At 38.7% G+C, this 24,594-nt stretch overlaps 1 protein-coding gene across 1 annotated transcript in view; it reads right to left on the bottom strand.

The window, feature by feature from the left end:
* The window catches only part of ANKIB1 (ankyrin repeat and IBR domain containing 1), a 165,118-nt gene that overhangs the window by 128,968 nt on the left and 11,556 nt on the right, over positions 1–24,594 (bottom strand). The window lies entirely within an intron of this gene.

The following is a 24,594-nucleotide window of genomic DNA, read 5'->3' as shown; positions in this document are numbered from 1 at the left end:
TTCTTGCTGCAAAGACTAACTGCAAGCTTTTTGGGAATGTTAAATTCACAGGTCCTAATTACCTGGGCCTATTAGCTAAAACTGTCTGATATGGGCTGTTTCAGCCTCTCAGCATGAGCTCTGCTGAACGAAAAGCAGGAACAGGCTCAATGAACAGAACTCTGACTCTGGGACTGCTGCAAATTTAGGACACCTCTCTGTCGGCCCTAAACTATGAAAAATATCAATAGATGCCAGCTGGATTGTCTGGGTCACATCCAAATGCCCACAGGAAAGGACTTATTCTCTGATGGGACAATCTAAAATTGAGCTGCTGATCGACTCTATATTTCGATGAAGTAGCTAATTGCATTCTTAATTAGTGATTCCTGCCAAAACCTACAAGTTGGGGCACATCACAAGGAGTATGACCCCTCCACACCTATTCCTGACAGACTGGACTCTGGACTCCCTTTAGGGCAGGGGTCCCCAATCCCCGGGCTGTAGCCTGGTACCTGTCCATGGCCTATTAGGAACCAGGCAACACAGTAGGAGGCGAGCAGTGGGCAAGTGAGCATTACCCCAAGTTCTGCCTCCTGTCAGATCAGTGCAGCATTAGATTCTCATAGGAGTGCAAACTCTATTGTGAACTGCACACACAAGGGATCTAGGCTGTGTGCTCATTATGCCTGATGATCTGAGGTAGAAGAGTTTCATCCCAACACCATCCCTACTCTGTTGTATGTGGAAAAACTGTCTTCACATAACCGGTCCCCAGTACCAAAAAGTTTGGGGACCACTGCTCTAGGGGATGCCTCACCGCTTCTGCCTTGTGTTCGGGTTTCTTGATTCGTTGCAACTTACAATAGACTGCTAAACCTGAGTCTACTTCCCTTACCTTTCTCCTCGCACACACATCTTAGAGAGACAGTTTGATTATTAAAGGAAGCTTTCCCCAAAAAGGGATTTTTTCCTAGGCTGCTCACCAGGTAATTGGTTAGGAAAAAAAGCGTGGGGAAGTTATGTAAATTCATTATGAAAATTTTTGAAAATTCAGAGTTCATCCTGACCAATTCCTGAATATAATGTATCTTTCTGGTCAAATTATATAAATATATTGTTCTAAGAAAATGCTTTTGTCCCTCTTGCACTCAACCTTTTGGGATAAAAACTCTGGATGAGAACAAGAGACAGCTGAAAAATTATGAAGTTAAGATTGTTAAATGGGACACATTTTGTAACAAGACATAAAACAAAAACCTGGCACCTATGGAGGCATAGGAAATGATCTGTTTTTCAGAACTGTTTTTGGAAGTGTTCCTCTTTTCCTGAAGGAAAACTTCCCATGCTGCCTTCCTAAGTGTCTTCAGCACTTTGAACTCAAACTGACTGCTGAGCCTATGATTACACCTAACAGCCCTGACTACGAGACAGCAGAGGCTGGCCCAGCTTCTGCACTTTCTTTTTCCTTGTTTAAAAAAATCTTTATTTTATTATTTATTTATTTTGAGATAGGGTCTCATTCTGTAGCCCAGGCTGGAGTACAGTGGTATGATCATAGCTCACTGAAACCTTGAACTCCTGGGCTCAAGCAATCTTCCCACCTTAGCCTCCTGAGTAGCTAGGACCACAGACACGCATCATCATGCCTGGGTAATTTTTTATTTTTTTTTGCAGAGACAGGGTCTTGCTGTGTTGTTCAGGTTGGTCTTGAACTCCTGACCTCAGGTGATCCACCTGCCTCGGCATCCCAAAGTGCTGGGATTACAAGCGTGAGCTACCATGCCTGGCCTAATTTTTTTATTTTTAGTAGAGAAGAGGTCTCCCTATGTTGCCCAGGCTGGTCTTAAACTCCTGCCTTCAAGCGATCCTCTGGCACTGGCCTCCCAAACTGCTGGGATTACAGGTGTGAGCCTCCACACCCACTCCCTGCACTTTCACACAGAACATCCATAAATATTGTCATCCACAGATGTGAGGCAAACGAACTGGTATGGACAAGCAAATCTGTTTGGAACTGACTGTATTTAGGCATTCTGGAAACCAAATACCAAACTGAATTAACTGGACTGGAAACTCTTGGGCAGGAGACCCAGTGGTGAGAGTTCATACTGGGGACTGCCTGACTAATACAGATGCTCCTCGACTTATGATGGGGTTATATCTGAATAAAGCCACTGTTAAGTCAAAACCATAAGTCAAAAATGCATTTAATACCCCTGTAAACCAATCATAAAGTTAAAAAACTGTAATTCAAATAATCATTAAGTCAAGGACTGTCTGCATATGTCCTGTTTGGAGTATCCTAACAATTGTGAATTCTTTGTTTCCAGGAGTACCGTATTAGTCCATTTTCACAGTGCTATAAATACCTGAGACTGGTTTATAAAGAAAAGAGGTTAAATTGGCTCATGGTTCTGCAGGCTGTACAGGAAGCATGATGACCGCATCTGCTCCACTTCTGGGGAGGCCTCAGGAAACTTACAATCATGGCAGAAGGAAAAGGAGGAGCAGACACTTCAAATGGTGGGAGCAGGAGCAAGAGAAAGAGCAAGGGGGGAGGTGCTAAGCACTTTTACACAACCAGGTCTCACAAAAACTCACTTATTATCACAGCAAGGGGATGGTGCTAAACCATTCATGAGAAATTCGCCCCCATGATGCAATCACCTCCCACCGGGCCCAACTTCAACATTACGGATTACAATTCAACAAGAGATTTGGTAGAGACACAGATCCAAACTATATCAGGTACTATGAGTGTCCTCTGGAAATGCACTCCTTTCATGTCTACCCTGATTATCAGGACACTGCTGAAAAGCCTGAAGAACTTACATGATTCAACTTAACCAGATATGTGCTGTCCAAACTGATGCTTCAGGCCAGATAAAAACGAAACTAAAATGCAGAAACTGAAGGCGGAAGCCACCTGGCTTTCTATGATAGACCTTTATAATCAATGAAATTTGTTTTAACTAGCTGAATTCTGGACCTCTAAAGAGCTTAGTTGTCAAGGTACCTTGGCTAAATGCCAAGGCAGTGGACCATGCAGAAAAAAGTTAACATATCAGGCTTGAGATGGCTATCCTTACAAAGGCCTGCTTGCAAGACTGCCCCATGATTGATATCTGGAAACTTGAATTCCTCTCCTAGGGAATAAACTTTTGATCTTTTAAGGTTTCCATAGTGGAGACAGGAATTTTTAAAGTTTTAGAAAAAAAGATGGCGTCAGTATAGTGTCTGTGTCTGTCACAGATGCCATTTCTACCTATTAAATTGGTAAATGAGTTTGGAAACACAAATAGAAGCCATTACTCACTGCTGGTGGAGGTACAATTTGGAACAATTGTTCTGTAGAATAATTTTACAGTATTTGTTCATATTGAAGACAAATATGCCTTGGACCTAGAATCCTGACTTTACATATATTCACCTCTCTATATTACCTAATATATGTATTTTCTGTATCTAAATGAGATGTAGTAAGACCAACTTTTAAGAAGCTAAAAATATCAGAGTACATCTATGTACTAAGTATAGTTTTGCAAAACTTTTTAATTATATGTAGATGTAGATATATCACACACAAAGACATACGGCATGTGTATGTGTACATAAGGTTATGATATAAAATTACTTATTGTGGGTTATAATTTTGAAAAAGTAATGGATATTATCCTAGGATAACTCCTGTAACAGGTACACAAAGAGACATGTACAGTGATGCTTATTTTGGCATTATTTATAATAGCAGGGGTTAGGCAACCAGCAAGAGCTACTGTAGGATGAAACTGACTTGGTTGTTTTATTATGTATCCCAACTGTCAAAATCTTTAGGTCTATTCCTTTAGGCTAAGTGGAGGAAAGAAGCTGGGGGAGGTCTCGCCATTTAGTTTGTACACTTCTACTTAATCCCAACTCCAAAATGGTGCATCACCCCCCGCTCTATGTCCCTGTCCTTCTGGCACACTTTTTCCAGGTTAATATACCTCCTGTCTTCTTCCTGCCATTTGGGATTGAATTAATTTTTCATTGTGTAGGACTGTCCCTCACATTTTGCAATGTTAATCATCCCTGACCTCTGCCAATTAAATATCTGTAGTGTTTTTCAGACATTGTTACAACTTTTTCCAGGTATTTTCTAACACCCTCCTGAGTTGGTAATGGGCAGCACCACCCCAACTCACAGGAATAAATCATTAAAACAATTGGGAACAATACTTTTTAAACATCTGCTCATTTGATTCAAAGTAGACTTACATCAGTAATATCTAAGTACAGAGATGTCTATGTCATACTCCCCAGTAATCAAGTGAAAATGAAAACTTAGTCAATATGCTCCTGAAATCCCATTAAATGAGAATAAATTAAGAAAAAAGGATAAATCAACAAGGTCGAAAAGAATGAGAGGAAACAACAGCAGATGAAAACTTTCAAAAAAGCTGGAATTTTTTTTTTTTTTAATTTCAAAAAAGCTGGAATTTTGAAAGCTGGAAAACAAATACACAAAAGGCAACTAGTTTAGCAAAGCTAAATTGAGTAAGCAAAGGTCAAACCTAATTCTATAACCAAGAAAGAAAAAAAGGCTTCCTACTTTTTATTAAAGAACACCAAGAACACCAAAAAGTCTCAGAAATTGGAGGTATAGGTAGCTTTGAAGTATGGGATGTGGCTAAAAACTGCAGAGACTGAAATATATATATATATTTTGAGACAGGGTCTCATTCTGTTGCCCAGGCTGGAGTGCAGTGTGCTATCACAGCTCACTGTAGTCTTCACCTCCTGGGCTCGGGCTATCCTTCTGCCTCAGCCTCCCATGTAGATACTTTTTTGTATTTTTTTTTGTAATGACAGGGTTCTGCAGGCGGGGTATGTTGCCCAGACTGATCTCAAACTCCTGGCGTCAAGTGATCTTCCCTTCTTGGCCTCCCAAAGTGCTGGGATTACAGGCATGTGCCACCACACTTGGCCAAAAAATCTTATAAGGAGTTAAGAATGATCAGATTCTCTGTCCCAGCTAATGCAGCTGAGCTAGTGCTCCTGTTCTGAAACACTGCTCTTGTTTTTTTTTTTAAATGACCACAAAGAAAATTACCAGATTTACAAAAGTATGTATGATAAATGTACATGGCAAACATCCTTATGCATCTAAAATGCAATTTCCATACTTAAAACCCTTCAATATAGTAGTTACTGTAAATTTTTTTAAAGGCACACTCATATAACTTACTAGAGTAGAATTTACAAACTAATTTTGACCTAAGCATAAACTATCTTTTATTACTGATATTTTGTGTAAATTTCCTACTGCTCTAAGGTGAGTTTAGGTTCCTTAAAGTTAGGGACTATATCTACACTCTTGTTTTTGTTTTTTCAAATCTGCAGTGCCCAGTAGCGTTTTGTATATTATCAATACAAGCTTTAAAAATTGTTTGTAGGTACTCGAACTTTAAGAATAAATAATAATACCAGTAGTTCAGGGGAGGGAGGTAAAACAAATTCTTGATTGGAAACAGAAAAGTTTATTAAAAAGCTGTCTGAGACCACAGGTGGTGACTCACACCTGTAATCCCAACACATTCAGGAAGTCGAGGTGGGACGATTGTTTGAGCCCAAGAGTTCAAGACCAGCCTGCGCAACATAGTGGGACTTCATCTCTACAAAAAATAGAAAAATTAGCCAGCCATGGTGGCACACACTTGTAGTACCTGCTACTCAGGAGGCTGAGGTGTGAGCCCAAGAGTTCAAGACCAGCCTGGGCAACATAGTGGGACTTCATCCCTACAAAAAATAGAAAAATTAGCCAGCCATGGTGGCACACACTTGTAGTACCTGCTATTCAGGAGGCTGAGGTGGGAGGATCGCTTGAGCTCAGGAGGTCAAGGCTGCAGTGAGCTTTGATCATGTCACTGCACTCCAGCCTTGGTGACAGAGTGGTTTCCTATCTCAAAAAAAAAAAAAGGTTGTCTGAAATATTAACCAATATTAAGTAGTGAATCTTTAATGCAATCATTTCCCAAGTGCTACAAACCTCCACTCCCTCTGTATTAGTTCTTGCCTGCCATCCTCTCCTGCCTGGCAGACTATAATCACCCATCTTCCATCTGTTTTCCCTTCTATAATCATCCACCTATTTTCCCTACATTTACTTCATCTTCATCAATGATTCTAGTAGTTATTTCTGTAACAATGATTCTCACTATTTAGGGAATGCAATCTTGGTTGTGAGGCACAGAGGAACTCTACTGGGTGATCTAGGAGAGGTTTCTGGATCACAAAATGAACCTCATAGTAATAAATCATTTTTTCTGTTTATGGATGTTGTCTAGAGACAGAAAGGACAAATATGCAAAGAATCCTAATTCTTTATGATGTCATTCAATCACTGAATTAACCAGTCCTTGATCCATCCTATCTGAGTTCCACTGAATAAGATGATAAATCATTCTGTTTTATGCCATTTTGTGTGACAAAATAAATTTACCATTGTTCATGCTCAAATAAGTTTTCTATTTCTTGAATTTGAAGGCATTCTAACTCATACATAAATTTTCTTTCTTGACTTTCCTGGAACTGATAACTGTTACCTTTTTTGCACTTACAGGGGCCACCATAATATATGTAGTCCATTGTTGACCAAAATGTTATATGGCAAATACTGTACTTACATAGAGTACTATATAAATCCAATAATACTGCATTTTCACTATACTTTTTCTACATTTTGATATGTTTCAATACACAAATACTTACCATTTGGTTACAATACAACTGCCTACAGCATTCAGTACAGTAACATGCTGTACAGGTTTATAGTCTAGGAAAAATAGGCTTTTACATATAACCTGGGTGTACAGTAGGCTATACCATCTAGGTTGGTGTAAGTATACTCTATGATGTTCACATGACAAAATCATCTAATGATGTATTTCTCAAAATGTATCCCCATTTTAAGTGACATACGACTATATTCTTATTTTTTCCAAAATGTTCCATCAGATTCATCATTATCCACATTATTCTCCATATGCAAAATAATCTATCATAATCCCTATTGCACTCCCTACTCTGAGATCCCCTCCTACACCAATCTGGGCCAGATACTCTATGGCCCTGCTGCACAACTGTCATCCTAGGGCTTTTTATTCTGGATCTGGTTCTGCTGTACAGTTTTAGGATAAATCTTCCTCCCTCTTGCACTATGCCTTCATTTTGCTAGAGCACATGCACTAGTAGCCTACTGAGAAAGAAAACAATTAAAGGTAAAGTTTTTATCCTTTTCTTCTACTCTCTCCTTCTACAAGGTTGCTGACAATTTTGACGTAATTACTTTATCATCATTTAGCATACAATATTACTGCTAGGTATCTTAATTCTCAATACATTTAAATGTCACTCATTTTGTTCTCTGTGGAATTTTCAGGATCTTCTCTTTATCTCCCCATGGATCTCCATAGTTATAAAATTTCACTGATATGCCTTGGTGCGGTTCCGTTTTTTTAATTGTGGTAAAATATACATAATATAAAATTTACCATTTTAATCATTTTTAGGCATACAATTCAGTGGCATTAAGTATATGCACATTGTTGTGCAACCATCACCACCACTCAAGTCCAAAATTTTTTCATTTTCTAAAACTGAAAGTCCATACCCACTAAGCACTAGCTCTTCATTTCCCCTTCCCCTAGTAACTACCATTCTGTTTTCTATCTCCATGAAATCATGTGGTTCTTTTTAAAATTCACTTTTCTAATACGGAGATCCAGCTCCTTCGTTCACATCTTGGATAAATTATTTGATCAATTCTGCCTGTCCATTTCATTTCCCTGCTCTACCTTTTTGGAACTCCAATATTTGGATGATGGACCTTCTAGCTAGAGCCTTTAATTTTCCAATCTTTGTCTCATCTTTAATCTCTACCTTTTATTCTACTTTAAGGGAAATCTCCCTAACTTTATCTTCAAACTATTCTACTCAATCTAGATTCCTGCTATCATATTTTAATTTCCATAGCTCTTTCTTGTCATCTTGTTGCTCCTTTTCCTATAATATCCTATATTTGCAGCACAGACTTAATGTCTCAGCTATACAAAGGCATTAAATATTCTTTTAAAAAAGTTTTCCAGGCTCAACATAGTTAGAGGTGTCAATTCTCCCCAAACTGGTCTATAGACTTAATGCCATTACAATCAAACTCCTGGCAAGAATTTTTATAGATACAGCTGATTCCAAAATTTGTATGGAAAGGCAAAGGAACTAGAATAACTAAAAAATTTTTAAAAAGAAGAACAAGGTTCAAGGAAACACACTAACTGATCTTAAATCTTACTCTAAAGCATAACAATTAAGACAGGGTCATATTGGCAGAGGGATAGACACAGATTCATGCAACAGAAAAGAATTCAGAAATAGGTGTATACAAATATGGTCAACTTATTTTTAACAACGGAGCAAAAGAACTCGATGGAGAAAGGGTAGTTTTTTCAACAAACGTTGTTGGAACTATTACACAACCACATGGAGAAAAAAAAAGTGCCATCACCTAAGATACAAGGACAACTTATACAAAAATTAACTAAAAATGGATCAAAGATTGAAAAGTAAGACTTAAAACTATAAAACTTTTAGAAGAAAAAACACAGGAGAAAATCTTCATGACCTGGGATTAGGAAGAATTCTTAACATAACAACAAAAGCATTATCTATAAAAGAAAAAAATTGACAAATTGGACTTGATCAAAATTATAAACCTGTACTTTGCAAAAGAGACTGTTATTAAGAGAATGAAAAGAAAAACTACAGACTGGGAGAAAATATTTGCAAATCACACATCCAACAAAGAAAATGCTACAACCTAGATGAATCTCAAAGGTATTATGCTGAATGCAAGAAACCAAGTCTCAAAGGGCTATATACTATATGATTCTATTGATATGACATTCTCAAAAAAAAAAAAAAAAAACCTGTAGCAATGGAAAACAGACCAGTGGTTGCTAAAGGCTAGCGAGTGGGAGAGGGTATGACTATACAAGGATGGGACAAGGGAGTTTTCTTGGGGTGACAGAACTGTCTGAATCCTGATTATGATGGTGGTTATACTAATCTACACGTGTTAAAATTCATAGAACTGTATATCCAAATATGCCCATTTTACTGTATGAGAATTTAAAAAGAAAAAGTTTTCTTCTACTACCTGAATTACTGAAAATCATGCAAGTCTCCCCTACCCCAACTTATTTGTTTCAGCCTCTCTCTGTCATGGTACAGAAGTTACTCAAGTGTCTTTTTGGCTCATTATTCAGTTAAGAGTACTTCAAAATGACTGGAGGCCAGGTGTGGTGGCTCATGCTTATAATCCCAGCACTTTGGGAGGCTGAGGCAGGAGGATCGCTTGAGTCCAGGAGTTAGAGACCAGCCTAGGCAGTATAGTGAGACCTTGTCTGTACAAAAAATTAAAAAATTAGCCAGGCATGGTGGCATGCGCCTACAGTCCCAGCTACTCGGGTGGCTGAGGTGTGAGGATCATTTGAGCCCAGGAAGTCGAGGCTGTAGTAAGCCGTGATGACACCACTGCACTCCAGCTTGGGTGACAAGAGTGAGACCCTATTTCCAAAAAAAAATTTTTTTTAAAGACCAGAAACTGTTCTCACTTATAGATGGGAATTGAACAATGAGATCACTTGGACACAGGGCAGGGAACATCACACACTGGGGCCTGTCGGGAGTGCGGGGGGCTTGGGGAGGGACAGCATTAGGAGAAATACCTAATGTAAATGATGAGTTGATGGGTGCAGCAAACCAACACGGCACATGTATACCTATGTATCAAACCTGCATGCTGTACTCATGTACCCTAGAACTTAAAGTACAATTTAAAAAAAAAAAAAAAAAAAAAGACCAGAAACTGTATTATGGGTAGTTATAGAAGAGATAGTTGAACACTTTCAGTTATAGGAAAGAAAGAAGATACAACACCAAGGTAGCCAATATATTTTAGGTGATGCCTGCTAACCCCTTGGAAGGTATCAATGAATCAAGTTACCACAAGTTTATACAGAATAAAGTCAGAATAATTCTAGTCTATACTAGGGCAACAGGGTCCTATAAAATGTTTGTTAACAGTAAATGGGTTTTCCTTACAGAACTTTCTCAAAAAATCACAAACTTACATATTCTTCACAAATTCAGATTCTGTTACTGAGTAATCAGTATGTGAATGAAAGCACAAGATAACACAAAGACACTTTTCTAGTGGGTCTACGTACCTTCTCTTACCAAAAGAACAAATCACAAGATAATACAAAGACATTTATTTTTCTGTTGGATTCTACTTGTTTTTTTAAATTGAAGTGAAAGATTATTTCTGAATCGTAGGCTTACCTGATAATAGCCAAACTCATATTGCTGAACAACTATAGCCCTCACCTAAGGAAACTGGTTTAGAATCAGGGAATATTTTATTATTTTCCTGTCCCTCAATGCTATCCCACTGATTCAATCGAAGAAACAGGGTAAGACATACTATTACAAAAGAGATTTCAGGAGAAAGTGAACCTATGCTATAGGTACTGCATAATACTTTCAGTTGTATTATAAAATGAAAGATATTTCTAATGCTCTTCCTGTTTAAAGTCAAACATTAAGAAGAGTCTGGAAAACACTGTGGCCTACTGCCACATTTGCAAAAGTATCTTCTTGTGATGAATAATTTATACTTTAGAGTAATGCTTTCCCCAAACACTCTACCACAAGCTGTTCTAAAAATGAAGGGTATTTCTCCCTTAAATCCCTTAAACTTACTAAACAAAAACTTAACGTAAGGTACAGCCAGATGAGATGTAAGCCGAAAGGAAACAGCTAGTCCATTGTGGTAGTGTTACTATTAAGACAACGGACACCAATTAAGACAGGCCAAATGTAGTGGCTCATAGCTATAATCCCAGCACTTGGGAGAAATCCAGGTAGGAGGATCGCTTGGGTCCAGGAGTTAGAGACAAGCCTGGGCAACATGGTGAAACCCAGTCTCTACTAAAAATACAAAAATTAGTCAGGTGTGCTGGTGCACGCCTCTAATCCCAGCTACAGGGAGCCTGAGGTGGGAGGATCACTTGAACTCAGAAGGCGGAGGTTGCAGTGAGCCAAGATTGCGCCACTGCACTCCAGTCTGGGCGACAGAGTGAGGCCCTGTACTCTCCTCCACCAAAAGGAGTAAAGACAAATTCTAAAAGAAGATAATGCCTTTTACAATATGATCGCTTTAGTTTTTAATTCGCTGATTTTGCAAAAATACAATCATATGCCTTTAAACATCAAGGGGCTACAAATATTTTCTTCCGTTATATTCCAAATTTATTTAGCTGACAGCGGTTCCATCACTTCTCTATTAAGAACAATCCAATTTTTCGGGAGAAACTCCCTTTCACCACAGTCAAGGCATAGTTTAGTAGGGCTGGCTCTACTCCAGGTACAAAGTAACTCAATGGAGAAATAATACGTTTTTCAACAAATGGTACTGAAGCAAGTAAATATCCATGTGCAAAGAAACCCTTTCCTTCTTGACGTATCTTCTCAGGACCCATCTTTATCTCATAAACAAAACAAAAGTATATAGGAAGAATTTTTTCCTCTCCTCGTAGTCAAATTTACAAACCAATCTGTACTTGAACTCGTTTTTCTCTTCTACCTGTCACAATGAAAGCGCACATCTTTAGAAGCAAAGACGTATGTTCTATTTATGCAACAGATTCCCTTACTTTTCAAAAACCTTTCCTTCCTTTCCAAAAATTATGTTATCTCATTTATCTTAACCCATTCCTATACCACCATTTCCCTAGAATCTAGAGAATGATAAAGGCCTAGATCACCTATCAACATGTAAACATGTTTTGTTATTTTCTATCATTAAAAAATCTCCTGGCTTAAACAATGGTCTTCTCAATAGATGCATGGTCAACTGCATATCCACATGGAAAAAATAATCTTGAACTGTACCCAAAACCCCACACCAAAGTCAAATTCCAGATGAACTGCAGATGTATATGTGAAAAGTAAAACAAGAACGCTTTCAGAAGAAAACATGAAGGAACATCTTCATGACCACAGCGTAAACAAAGATATACAAGACAAAAATCTCTATGGAGATTTTTAGGAGTATATACATCATTTAGGAGTAGAATGAATGAAAACACATAGATTAGCATATACTACATGATTCCACTTATATGAAGAACCACAGTGGTAAAACTGTGTTGTTGAAGTCATGATAATAGCTACTCTTGGGAGGCATAATTGTCACTGGATGGATGAGGGAAGGCTTCTGGGGTACTAGTTATATTCTATATCTAGATATGGATGCTAATGAAACCTTAGTGAATATTTATTAAGCGGTATTCTTGATTTGTATGTTTTTATGTATGTATGTATATTCAAAAAGTTTCTTACATTCTAAAAAATATAAATGAAACAAATACTCTGCAAATATCCCACACAGTAGCTACTACACCTTAACTCTGCTCTACCTAACAGTAAATCTTCTTCTTGAAAGAGTTGTTTACATACCTGTTCCATTCATTATTTCCCATTTGCTCTTCAACTCACTGCAATCTGGCTTCTATTCTCACCACTCCCTGACTGTTTACCAAGATCAACAGCAATATCCCATGTGTGCCAACTCTCAACGTATTTATTGCCTCTCAACTCAAAATTCATCCTCCATTACCTGCTGCGCTATAATGAGGGTGGGCATTGGAAACTACTTTCCTTTGCTGGCTGTCATGCTGTTAAACTTTGTCAGTAGAGGATATGGGAGGGACATTACAGGAGAAAGGATTCTTTTCCTGGTTTTGCTCTGTTTCTCTCAGTAGGCCTCTGCAGTGTATGTATGCTAATAGTGAATGGTACCTTCCTGTCGGCAACTTCTCCTGGGATCCTGGAGGATGGCTTCTAAGCACACATCACCCCCATGAGTGGACTCCCAGAGAGGTCTACAGTTTTTTCTCCCAGCACCATACAAGATAGCTTTCTGGCAGCACACAGTGCCCCCAGTGAGTTTCACTGATGGAGCACTTCCCATGAGCTGTTTTCCCTGGCCCCTTAGAGGAAGGTTTTCTACAGGTGAGTTCTTTGAGTGCAGCACCCCAGAGAACTTCTCTGCCATCCCAAGGACCATAGTTATGCTCTTTCCAATGATCTCTGAATCTCAGTCCAGGGGTGCTGGAGGGGGGGCTCTTTCAGATTTGTTCCTTCCTTGGGCGCACTGCCTCAGGCCTAGTAGTAACAGTTGCTCCCTATATCTGCTACATATATATACATATTCTTTAAAGTTCTCTTTTCCCCTCAGTAGGTAATCTCCTGTTATAGTAAATAATTCTTTATATTAAACTTTCCCTTTTCAAATTACTTTGTGGTTTCTGTCACTTAACTGGATGCTGACCGTATCACAGAATCCAGTATATATTCTCCTACTCTCATCCTATCTGAACTCTTAGCAGCCCTCTGAACAAATGTTCTCTCCTCCTTTCTGAAATACTTCCCTGTTTCAGCTACCAAGATACCAGGACCTCCTGTCTTTCCTCCAACGTCACTGGACACCTGGTTCTCAGATTTCTGATGGAATTTATGTAAATGTTGGAGGTCCTCTGAGCTTGCTCCTAAGCCTCACACCTACTTCTTCAACTATATTTTCCCCTGGTTGATCTCATTCTGTTTTAGGAGTTTAAATACCACATATACTTACATATACAGATGATTTCTGACCTCTGTTCTGAAATCCAGACTCCTGTAACAGTGCCTACTTGACATCTTGTACTAGAGGTGTAACTGGTTACCTCAATTCTTTTGATCCTTTCCACCAACCTATTCTTCCTCCAATCTTATGCATCTCATAAACGACATTGTCACCTGCTCCCTCAGGCCAATAACAGAAAACTCATCCTTGAGTCCTTTCTCAATCTGAAAATATATTATGAATATGACCAAACCTTCCCATCTCTTGGCTAATCCCAGCTCAGGTCACCTTCACCTCTTACCTTAACAACTTCAACAACCTCACTCATTTGTCCATTTCTACTTTTGCCCTCTCATCACTACAATCTATTTTCCACACAGCAGCCAGAGAATAGTTATGTTTTGCTTTACAGCATAATTAAATGGCTTGAAGCTGCATTAGAATAGTATTCAAATTCCTCCCACATCGTGCTTAGTATGCTCCAGCTACACTGGCCCCTTTTTTGCTCCATGAATATATCAACTCTTTTTCCTTTTTCTTTTTTTTACTTTTAACCCTTAGGGCTTTTCATACGCACTTCCTCCTGCCTGAAATATTCTTATCATTACTCCCTCCTCAATTCTTAGGCTTTAACATCTTCTAATCCTTCCAACTTTGTCTTAAATATCATGTCCTTCACTGGGAGTAGTGGCTTATACCTGCAATTCCAGTGCTTTGGGACGGTAAGATCACTTGAGGCCACGAGTTCAAGACCAGCCTGGGTAACACAGCAAGACTCCATCTCTACAAAATGTGAAAAAAATGAGTCAGGTATGGTAGTGCATGCACACATGCAGTCCTAACAACTTGGGAAGGAGGAAGGCAGGAAGGTAGATTCAGCCCAGGATTTTGAAGTTATAGTGAGATATGATAGCACCACTGCACTCTCTCCTGGGCAGCAGAACAAGACCATCTCCAAAATAAAATAAAAAATATCATGTTCTCAGAGATACTTTCTTTGAACACCCTATATATTGGTCTTTAATCCTGTTATCGCATTATTCTCTATCACTGGATCTATGTATCCCTTCAAATCATTTGCTATAAATTTGATTTATTTATATGTTTAGTGTTTGTCTATCCTACTAGGTTATAAGTTTGCTAAGGGCAGAGACCATAATTGTTTTATTCACAGGTGTAACAACAGCACCTAGCATTTTGACACATTAAAAAATTTGATAAATATTTATTGACAAATGAGGCCAGGCACAGTGGCTCACGCCTGTAATCCCAGCACTTTGGGAGGCCAAGGTAGGCAGTTCACTTGAGGCCAAGAGTTCGAGACCAGCCTGGTCAATGTGGAAAAACCCTGCCTGTACTAAAAATACAAACAAAACAAAACAAAGCAAAAAAAAAATTAGCCAGGCATGGTGGCATGCACCTATAGTCCCAGCTACTCAGAAGGCTGAGGCACAAGAATCACTTGAACTCGAGAGGTGGAGGTTGCGGTGAGCCAAGAACACGCCATTGCACCCCAGCCTAGGTGATAGGGCAAGACTCTGTCTCAAAATTAAAAAAAAAAAAAAAAAAAAAAGACAAATGAAAGATTCCTGAAAATATTGTCCTCCTCCTCTGAACTGTTACTATGATTCATGTTGATTTATTTCATGTCCATGATGCCATTGCCTCCTCCCCCATAACTGTAAAATTTCTTACTTTTTTAAACATATAACTTAGGTTTTCCCTCTGCTACAATCCTTTTCCCTCCTTTTCGCTTCCAGGGTGAAAAAAAACACTATCCTGAAGTTTGTTTCTTAAAAATGCAGAATAATCTAGGTGTTCATCACTAGGATAGATAAAATAAGTGATGGTTAATCATACAATGGAACACTGTTCAATAGATATAACACATGAAAAAAATTTTACATGTTCACTGTCTTAAGGAATATTTTATTTGTCCAAATTGTAAACTTGTGTTGTAAACTTGTGGGCAACAGTTTTATACTTCTTTATATTTCCCACAGATAATACTGTCCATATTTTCCAAATCCCAAATTAAGACACATAATTAATAGAGAGACCAACTATATTAAATAATACTTGAAATCATACTTGTCCTGGATATTCTGGAAAGTGTATTCATTATACCCATAAGCAACAGCATAACAATGAACATAAGAGTAAGTAATCTACAACTATACATGTATGTATGTATATGTATTTCGGTGACTATAATGGTAACTATCAGCCAGAACCCAATCTATCATACTTTGATGTTTCAGCAACTTTTTTACACTAACTTCTAAACAAAAGTATGAAACTTGAGAGAGGTATTGACAGTAATACTTCTTTTCCATTTGCAATAATATTCCTGACCTTTAGCTACCCCAGGGATATTAACAAATCTGGGAAGAAAAAACTGGATATGCTTACTGTTTTGGCTATTCACATGGTTCATTCAGAACTCAAGTAAGGAACAGAGGTCCCTTCAAACCCCAGCAAATCAAACCCCAGCAAAGTATCAGGTTTGTTAAGACATGTTTCAAGGAAAGTGAAAAATATAAGCTTTACCTCTTTTAACACAGTATCATTTATCTTTATGTAATCCAAGCTTTCAAAAAATGACTGTAAAACTGTACTGTGTAAACACAACAACAGGACAAAATGTTAACCAATGGACTAACATTGCTCTTCTTTGAAGAAATGCAACTTACAAGTTTAATATTACAGAATTAAATCTTAGATAATGTTGTTAAACGAACATATTTAATAAAGCTTGAAGAATACATGTGTAAAAACCTAATCCTGTGGTTTATGTACCTCCTGTCATTTCATTCCCATACAATCTGGCCTGCATTTTACAATACGAAATCACAGGTTTTGGAAGTTCAATCATTTTGGAAAGACCTTATAGTATATTGGGAAAATTATGAACACAAATCTTGGTTTGAATCCTGGCTCTACAATTTACTAGCTTACAAGCTACTTAAAGTTTTTGAGTCTTTCTTCCAATATGTAAAGGCAGACAATTAGGCCTCCCTTGCTTGGCCATTACGAAGTAAGGGTGATAAAATGTGCAAAATACACACAATGTAAGTTAAATAGTAGGTACTCAGTATAATGCAGCCATTATCTCTGTCATCACTAATTAACTTGCCTAGAATCACACAGCTGTATCTGTTTCTAAAATTTTTTTTCTTTTAAAAATCATAAAATTATAGTTAGTTATCTAAACTGGAAAACATATGGAAAAGTATAAAGAAGTAAATAAAAAGATCATTATAATCTCCAAATCCTGAATTAATCAGTGTCAACATACTGGTATATTTTCTTCTTTCCTGTATGTATATAGCCTTCTTTTAATTGCAGAACCAGATCATGCTATATACTTGGAATCTTTTCTTTTGTACTTACTTTCTCATGAACATTTCTCCATTTGATTAACTACCCCTTGAACACATTTTAATAATAATCAAATTCTGCTATACAGATAATTCAGTTTTTGCTTTACATTTAAGTTGGTTCTAATTTATCACTATTTTGCATAAAGCTGTATTTATCTTTGAACCTAGGCTTTTTTTCCTACAGAGTGTCTTAAGTCATGTAGCAGTATCTGTTTTCTCAGCAAAGCCTCTATTACTATGCATGTTGACATTCGAATCCTGGCTTGGATATGAGAAAAAGAATTAATTTATACTGTATACATCTTCAGCTATAGATATGGAATCTTAGCATTAAGCACATTCTATTGCCATAGCAACAAAATATAACAGTTACATTTAAGAGGGAGTTAAGAGCTCCCATGTCTACTGTCTGTTGCCAAGGTCATAGATCCAGTCTGAGACTAGAACCTCTCCAACATCAGAAATAAAAACCTGAATCCTATGTGTTTGACTTAATGTCTTTGAATTCACTTATTTTCTGCATATCTTAATGAAGTAATGAAGGGCAAAGTATAACAGCCTGTAACACCTCTTTTAAGATATGAAGAAGTGAGACTAGAGTCACTGTGCTTCCCTACATCCTGAAGAAATGGCAGCAGGATGAACGTTAAGTGCTACAAGGACTCTTTCAAATAGAAAAGTTAGAACACGATTCAAAACATGATCTGACAATAGTGCAAAATACCTGAAATGAAAAATCGGAAGCATATGACGACTTCCATAGCAAGTACATAAAATCCAAGTCTGAGTAAGAGAGCAAGGTGCTTCCACGGAACCTAACTCCTCCAATTCAGGCAGTTATTAAGCACTAGCTACACAAAAATACTAAAATGAACAAAACCCTCAAAAATCAAAACAGGAACAATACTCTCAATCTAGGCTTAAAGGAAGAAATAGGTATTAACATTTCCTGGAGAATCTGAAAAAAGCTATGGCTTTAAAGTTATAAATCATGACATAACGTCATCTAAAAGCAAAATGCATACCAAAATATCTCTACCAGTGTTAGAAATCATCACAGTCAATGATAGCAATTAATAATTCATATACCTTAGAGAGAATGAAAGGATTTATGCCAGGGGTAGTATGTTGCCAAATAAAAAATAAAACAAAACAAAACAAACAAAATAATTTCAAATCCAAACAAGAGAGGCGTAGGACTTTCATCAATTTTAGAAAAAGGAAAGCAGAGTAAATGTTGGAAGTCAATAACTGGCAGCCTATGTTAGAGTTACAGGATTTTTTTCAAGTGTACTTCTCAGAGGAAAGGAATACTCTTCTTGACAGCTAAAATAATAAACTGCAACAACTATTTATCAACCACTTATCATGTGCTAGGCATTATTGCAGGTGAAGGGGAATGCAGCAGGAACAAAATAAACTAAACTCACTGCTTTTTATTTTTTTCTCAAATAAAGCCAGCAAGGAGAGTTTTGTGGTGCTGTAATGTCTAAAAGGGTAGTCAGCAAAGGCCTTACCAAAATGACTTTTTTTTTTTTCTTTTGAGACAGGGTCTCACTCTGTGACTCATTATGGAGTAAAGTGGCCCAATCATGACTCGGCACCCTCAGCCTCCTGGGCTCAAGTGATTCTCCTACTTCATCCTCCTCCTGGAGCTGGGACTACCGCCATGTACCACCACGCCCAGCTAATTTTGTTTACCTTTTGTAGAGGGGAGGTCTCACCACGTTGCCCAGGCTAGTCTTGAATTCCTGGACTCAAGTGAATTCTCCTGCTCCAGCCTCCCAACGTGTTGCCATTACAGGTGAGCCACCGACCAAGCCCAAAGCGATGTTTCATCAATGAGCTAAAGAAGGTGATGTAGTGAGCCATGTGGTATCTAGGGGAAAGAATATTCCAGATAGAGGAAATAGCCAGTGCATGCACAGGACCATACCCTAAGTGTTCAAGGAACAAAAAGGAGGCCACTGTTACTGTAGCATAGAGAATAAGGAAGAAACTAGTAAGATATGAACTCTAGAGAAGTAATAGGGGCAGGCAACTGTTTAGGTAGGGTCTTGAAGGTCACTGTAAATCACTACCCTTTCATTCCCGGTAAAAGGGGAAGTCACTGGAAGGTTTTTAGCAGAGAAGTGAAATGACCAGACTTACATTTAACAGGACCGGCCTAGCTGTCTGTTAAGAAGACTAATGGGGGTGAGAAGAAAGGCTAGAAGCAGATCATTTAGGAAGCAGCTGCACCAATCCAAGCACAAGGTGATGGTAGCTTAAAGGCAGGAGGTAGCAGTGATGGTGGTGAATTCTTAGTCGGATTCTTGATGTACTCTGAAGGTAAGAACCAAAAAATCTACTGCAGATTGGAAGCAGAAGTGAGAGAGAAGGCAAAAATAAGAATGACTCCAAGGTCCTGGCATGAGCACCTGGAAGCAAGGGGTTACCACTACTGAGAGAGGAAGACTGTGGGAGGTGAGGTTTGAGCATGTGGGGTACAATATGCTTATATTTGAACAAGTTACATCTGAGAAGCTTATTAGATACTAGGTAGGCAAAAGGATATACTAGTCTGAAGCTGAAATGTGAGATCTGGGTTAGAGATACGAATTGGAAGTTGACAATGTATACATGGTATTAAATTGCTGTATAAAAAATTTACAAAGATATAAATCCCCTGATAATTTCCTTATATATTTTTCCAGATTTAAAATGCAGAGATTTTCATCCTGCCCATCTAGACTTCGAAATCATAAATTATTTAATATACAGATATCAAATCGAATACAAAAAAAAGCCAGAAATCCAATAAGGGAGACAGAAGTATACAGAAACTACAACAAGAGTAAAGAGTATTGATAAGGAAGGTGGTAAGAATCATGGAGAAAGGCAAATACTATACAACTTTTAGGTTACGACCTAGCACATGGACATTATGGCATGTGCTATATTTAAAACTGGTCCTTGGCCAGGTGCAGTGGCTCACGCCTGTAATCCCAGCACTTTGGAAGGCTGAGGCTCCTCGCGAGACAGCCTGGGCAACATGGCAAAACCCATCTCCACCAAAAATACACAAAAATTAGCCAGATGTGGTGGCAAGCATCTGTGGTCCCAGCTACTCAGGAGGCTGAGACCAGAGGATCACTGGAGCCCGGGAGCCAGAAGTTGCAGTGAGCCAAGATCGCACCACTGTACTCCACCCTGGGTAATAAAACAAGACTCTGTCTCAAAAAATGAAAACTCCAAAAAACAAACAAAAAACCTGGCCTTTGATGTGTGGTTGATGCTACTTTCATCTAACGGCAAAAAATTCCAAATGGAGAGATCTCTTTTATGATTATTCAAATCATAATCTAGATAGTAGATGGATGAGAGAACCTACACTCTGTTTTTTCCCATTCCAGCCCATCCTGCAAATGGTTGCCAGATTAATTTTTCTATGTCTATTCAATTTTGTTTTTACTTTCTCTTATGAGCTGAGGTTTGGAATTATAATTACTTTCATCAATTTAAAAAAAAATTATCTAAGTTCCTCCGTCAGAGTTTCTCATCTAAAGCACAGAATACAGAAAAATGATTTGAGGAACGATTTCTAAAATTTTTCCAATGATTGTATAAAACCAGTACCATTTTAAGGCATAGGAGAGAAACAAAATAATTTCATACAACAGACAACAGCAATTAGCAACAGCACTTGGGAACTTGTCCGAAATGAACACTCTCAGATCTCATTCAGACTTACTGAATTAGAAACTTGGGGGGTGAGGCCCAGCAATGTGCATTTTAACAAGCATTTCAAGTGCGTATGATACACATTAACTTTGAGAACCTCTGGCTTAGCGCATTAACACTCAATTCTCTCAAGGATTATCAGTGGAAAAGACTACTAGACTATAAAACCCCTGAATTGGAACCTTATTATTTTTCATTTTCTCTTGCCTTATGCATCTGACGTTTAATCCACATTCAGAGTTTTTGAGTAGTTAAAGGATAAGTATCCCCTCCGAGTTTCCCTATTTCTCCTCATCCTGTAATACCAAATTATTAGCCCAACCTTCATTCTTCCTTTCTACCTCTTCCTATTTTATAAGTAATGTTTTTCCAATCAGAATATCACATCCTAATTTTTTAAGTAATTCTGTAGATATCATGTCAAGTCACATTTCAGAGCAAGAAAGACTCTCAGAAGACTACTCAAATGCATCAATATACAGGTAAGAAAATGTCACCACAAGGCAAACACACCTCTTACAGAAATAGAGAGAGATCAAAGAATAAATTAGCCATCTTTATAAGGCCTGAGTCTCAATAGTTGGTTTAACAGATTTAAGAGTTAGAATGGTTGAAAGACAGAATAATCTTTATTCTATTCTATTCTATTATTTTATTTTATTTTATTTTTTTGAGACGGAGTTTTGCTCTTGTTGCCCAGGCTGGAGTGCAATGGCATGATCTCTACTCATGGCAACCTCCGCCTCCCAGGTTCAAGTGATTATCCTGCCTCAGCCTCCTGAGTAGCATGTGCCACCACGCGCCAACTATTTTTGTAATTTTACTGGAGACGGGATTTCTTCATGTTGGTTGGGCTGGTCTTGAACTCCCAATCTCAGGTGATCCACCTGCCTCAGCTTCCCAAAGTGTTGGGATTACAGGCGTGAGCCATAGCATCTGGCTAGAATAATCTTTATTTGTATAATTGCTTTCTGGAAATAAAATCAAATACATAATCAAAAACCACCAATTCTTTATTTATTGGCAAAAGTGCATGCCCTTTTTTCATTCCTTGCTCTACTTAGAGAAAGAAGAACCTGATCATTAATAAGTATGCTATCTAGTTATCTAATGACACGGCACATCTTGTCCCCCACTGTCCTATCAGTTCAATACTAAGTTTCACAGAAACTAATCTCAAGACTGTTCATGACAACTTCTTCATTGTAACAATTTTTCTTTTCTTTTTTCTTTTTTTTTTTTTTTTTAGACAGAGTCTCACTCAGTCTCCCAGGCTGGAGTGCAGTGGGGCTATCTTCTCGACTCACTGCAACCTCCACCTCTCAGGTTCAAGCAATTCTCCTGTCTCAGACTCCTGAGTAGCTAGACTTACAGGCACACACCACCATGCCCGGCTAATTTTTGTATTTTTAGTAAAGACAGGGATTCACTATGTTGGCCAGGCTGGTCTCGAACTATTGACCTCAGGTGATCCACACGCCTCGGCCTCCCAAAGTGCTGGGATTACAGGTGTGCGCCATAGAGCCTGGCCAGCCACCTGGAACAATTTTTCTAACCAACATTTATTTTTCTGGTTATATTCCATCCAACAGAAACCACCTAGAGAAAGCCAGAGTGGAGATCATATGATACTTGGTATTCCAAGTTGAAAATCATTTTAACTGTACTCTAATCTTATGTCACAAGGGTTCTGAGGTAACACACAAGTAATAAATCAAGTGGTAATAAGCGCCATGGGAAGCAGTGTAGCATACCTAGAAAGAATATGGGCTTTGTAGCCGTGAAGATCTTTTGGCTTCAAGTCTTAATTTTAGCCTTATTTGCTCTCATTTTATAAGACAGAAGCCATAACATTAGTATACTGCCTCATATTGTTGTTACCAAGTTCTCAGTTATTTTAAAATACAAATTCCTTGAAAATAGGAATTATATGTTTTAAACACCTCTGTATTCCCCCACATTGTATTTACACAGGTGCTCAAGCGATATTTGACTAATACTGGAATAGATTTTAACGTATTAGATAAACTCCTTAATAGGTGGCCCTTGCTTCCAGATCCCAACCCCAACTGAATTTTCCCTACTATAACCAAATTAACTTTATTAAAAGGCAAATCTGGAAGTGGCACCCAAGATGGCCGAATAGGAACAGCTCGAGCCTCCAGCTCCCGGTGTGAGCGACACAGAAGACGGGTGATTTCTGCATTTTCAACTGAGGTACCGGGTTCATCTCACTGTGGCGCGTCGGACAGTTGACGCTGGTCCATGGGTGCAGCCCGACCAGCGAGAGCTGAAGTAGGGTGAGGCATCGCCTCACCTGGGAAGCACAAGGGGGAAGGGAATTCCTTTTCCTAGCCAAGGGAAATTGAGACACACAACACCTGGAAAATCAGGTAACTCCCACCCTAATACTGTGCTTTACCAAGGGTCTTAGCAAACTGCACACCAGGAGATTATATCCCACACCTGGCCCAGAGGGTCCCAAGCCCACGGAGCCTCCTTCATTGCTAGCACAGCAGTCAGAGATTTAACTGTAAGGCAGCAGCAAGGCTGGGGGAGGGGCACCCGCCATTGCTGAGGCTTAAGTAGATAAACCAAGCCGCCAGGAAGCTCGAATTGGGTAGAGCCCACTGCAGATCAAGGAGGCCTGCCTGCCTCTGTAGACTCCATCTCTGGGGACAGGGCATAGCTAAATAAAAAGGAGCAGAAACTTCTGCAGATGTAAAAGTCCCTGTCTGATAGCTTTGAAGAGAGCAGTGGCTCTCCCAGCATGGAAGCTGAAATCTGAGAACAGACAGACTGCCTGCTCAAGTGGGTCCCTTACCCCTGAGTAGCCTAACTGGAAGACATGCCCCACTAGGTTCAGACCAACACATCACACCTCACACGGCTGGGTACACCCTGAGACGAACCTTCCAGAGCAAGAATCAGACAGCAACACTCGCTGTTCAGCAATATTCTATCTTTTGCAGCCTCCACTGCTGATACCCAGGCAAACAGGGTCTGGAGTGGACCTCAAGCAAACTCCAACAGACCTGCAGCTGAGGGTCCTGACTGTTGGAAGGAAAACTAACAAACAGAAAGGACACCCACACCAAAATCCCATCAGTACGTCACCATCATCAAAGACCAAAGGCAGATAAAACCACAAAGATGGGAAAAAAGCAGTGCAGAAAAGCTGGAAATTCAAAAAATCAGAGCGCATCTCTCCCTCCAAAGGAACGCAGTTCATTGCCAGCAATGGAACAAAGCTGGACAGAGAAAGACTTGGAGAAGTTGAGAGAAGAAGGCTTCAGTTGATCAAACTTCTCAGAGCTAAAGGAGGAACTATGTAACCAGCATAAAGAAACTAAAAACCTTGAAAAAAGAATGGATGAATGGATAACTAGAATAATTCAATGCAGAGAAGACCTTAAAAGAACTGATAGAGATGAAAACCATGACACAAGAACTACCTGACAAATGCACAAGCTTCAGTAACCGACTTGATCAACTGGAAGAAAGATTATCAGCAATTTAAGATCGAATGAATGAAATGAAGCGAGAAGAGAACTGTAGAGAAAAAAGAGTAAAAAGAAATGAACAAAACTTCCAAGAAATATGGGATTATGTGAAAAGACAAAATCTACGTCTCATTGGTGTGCCTGAAAGTGACAGGAAAAATGGAACCAGGTTGGAAAACACTCTGCAGGATAACATCCAGGAGAACTTCCCCAAACTAGTAAGGCAGGTCAACATTCAAATTCAGGAAATACAGAGAACGCCATAAAGATACTCCTT

This window comes from Colobus angolensis, unplaced genomic scaffold, assembly GCF_000951035.1.
Source record: "Colobus angolensis palliatus isolate OR3802 unplaced genomic scaffold, Cang.pa_1.0 Scaffold605, whole genome shotgun sequence".
NCBI lineage: Eukaryota > Metazoa > Chordata > Mammalia > Primates > Cercopithecidae > Colobus > Colobus angolensis.
The sequence above is the reverse complement of the archived record's forward strand: the minus strand, read 5'-3'. Positions and strand labels throughout refer to the sequence as shown.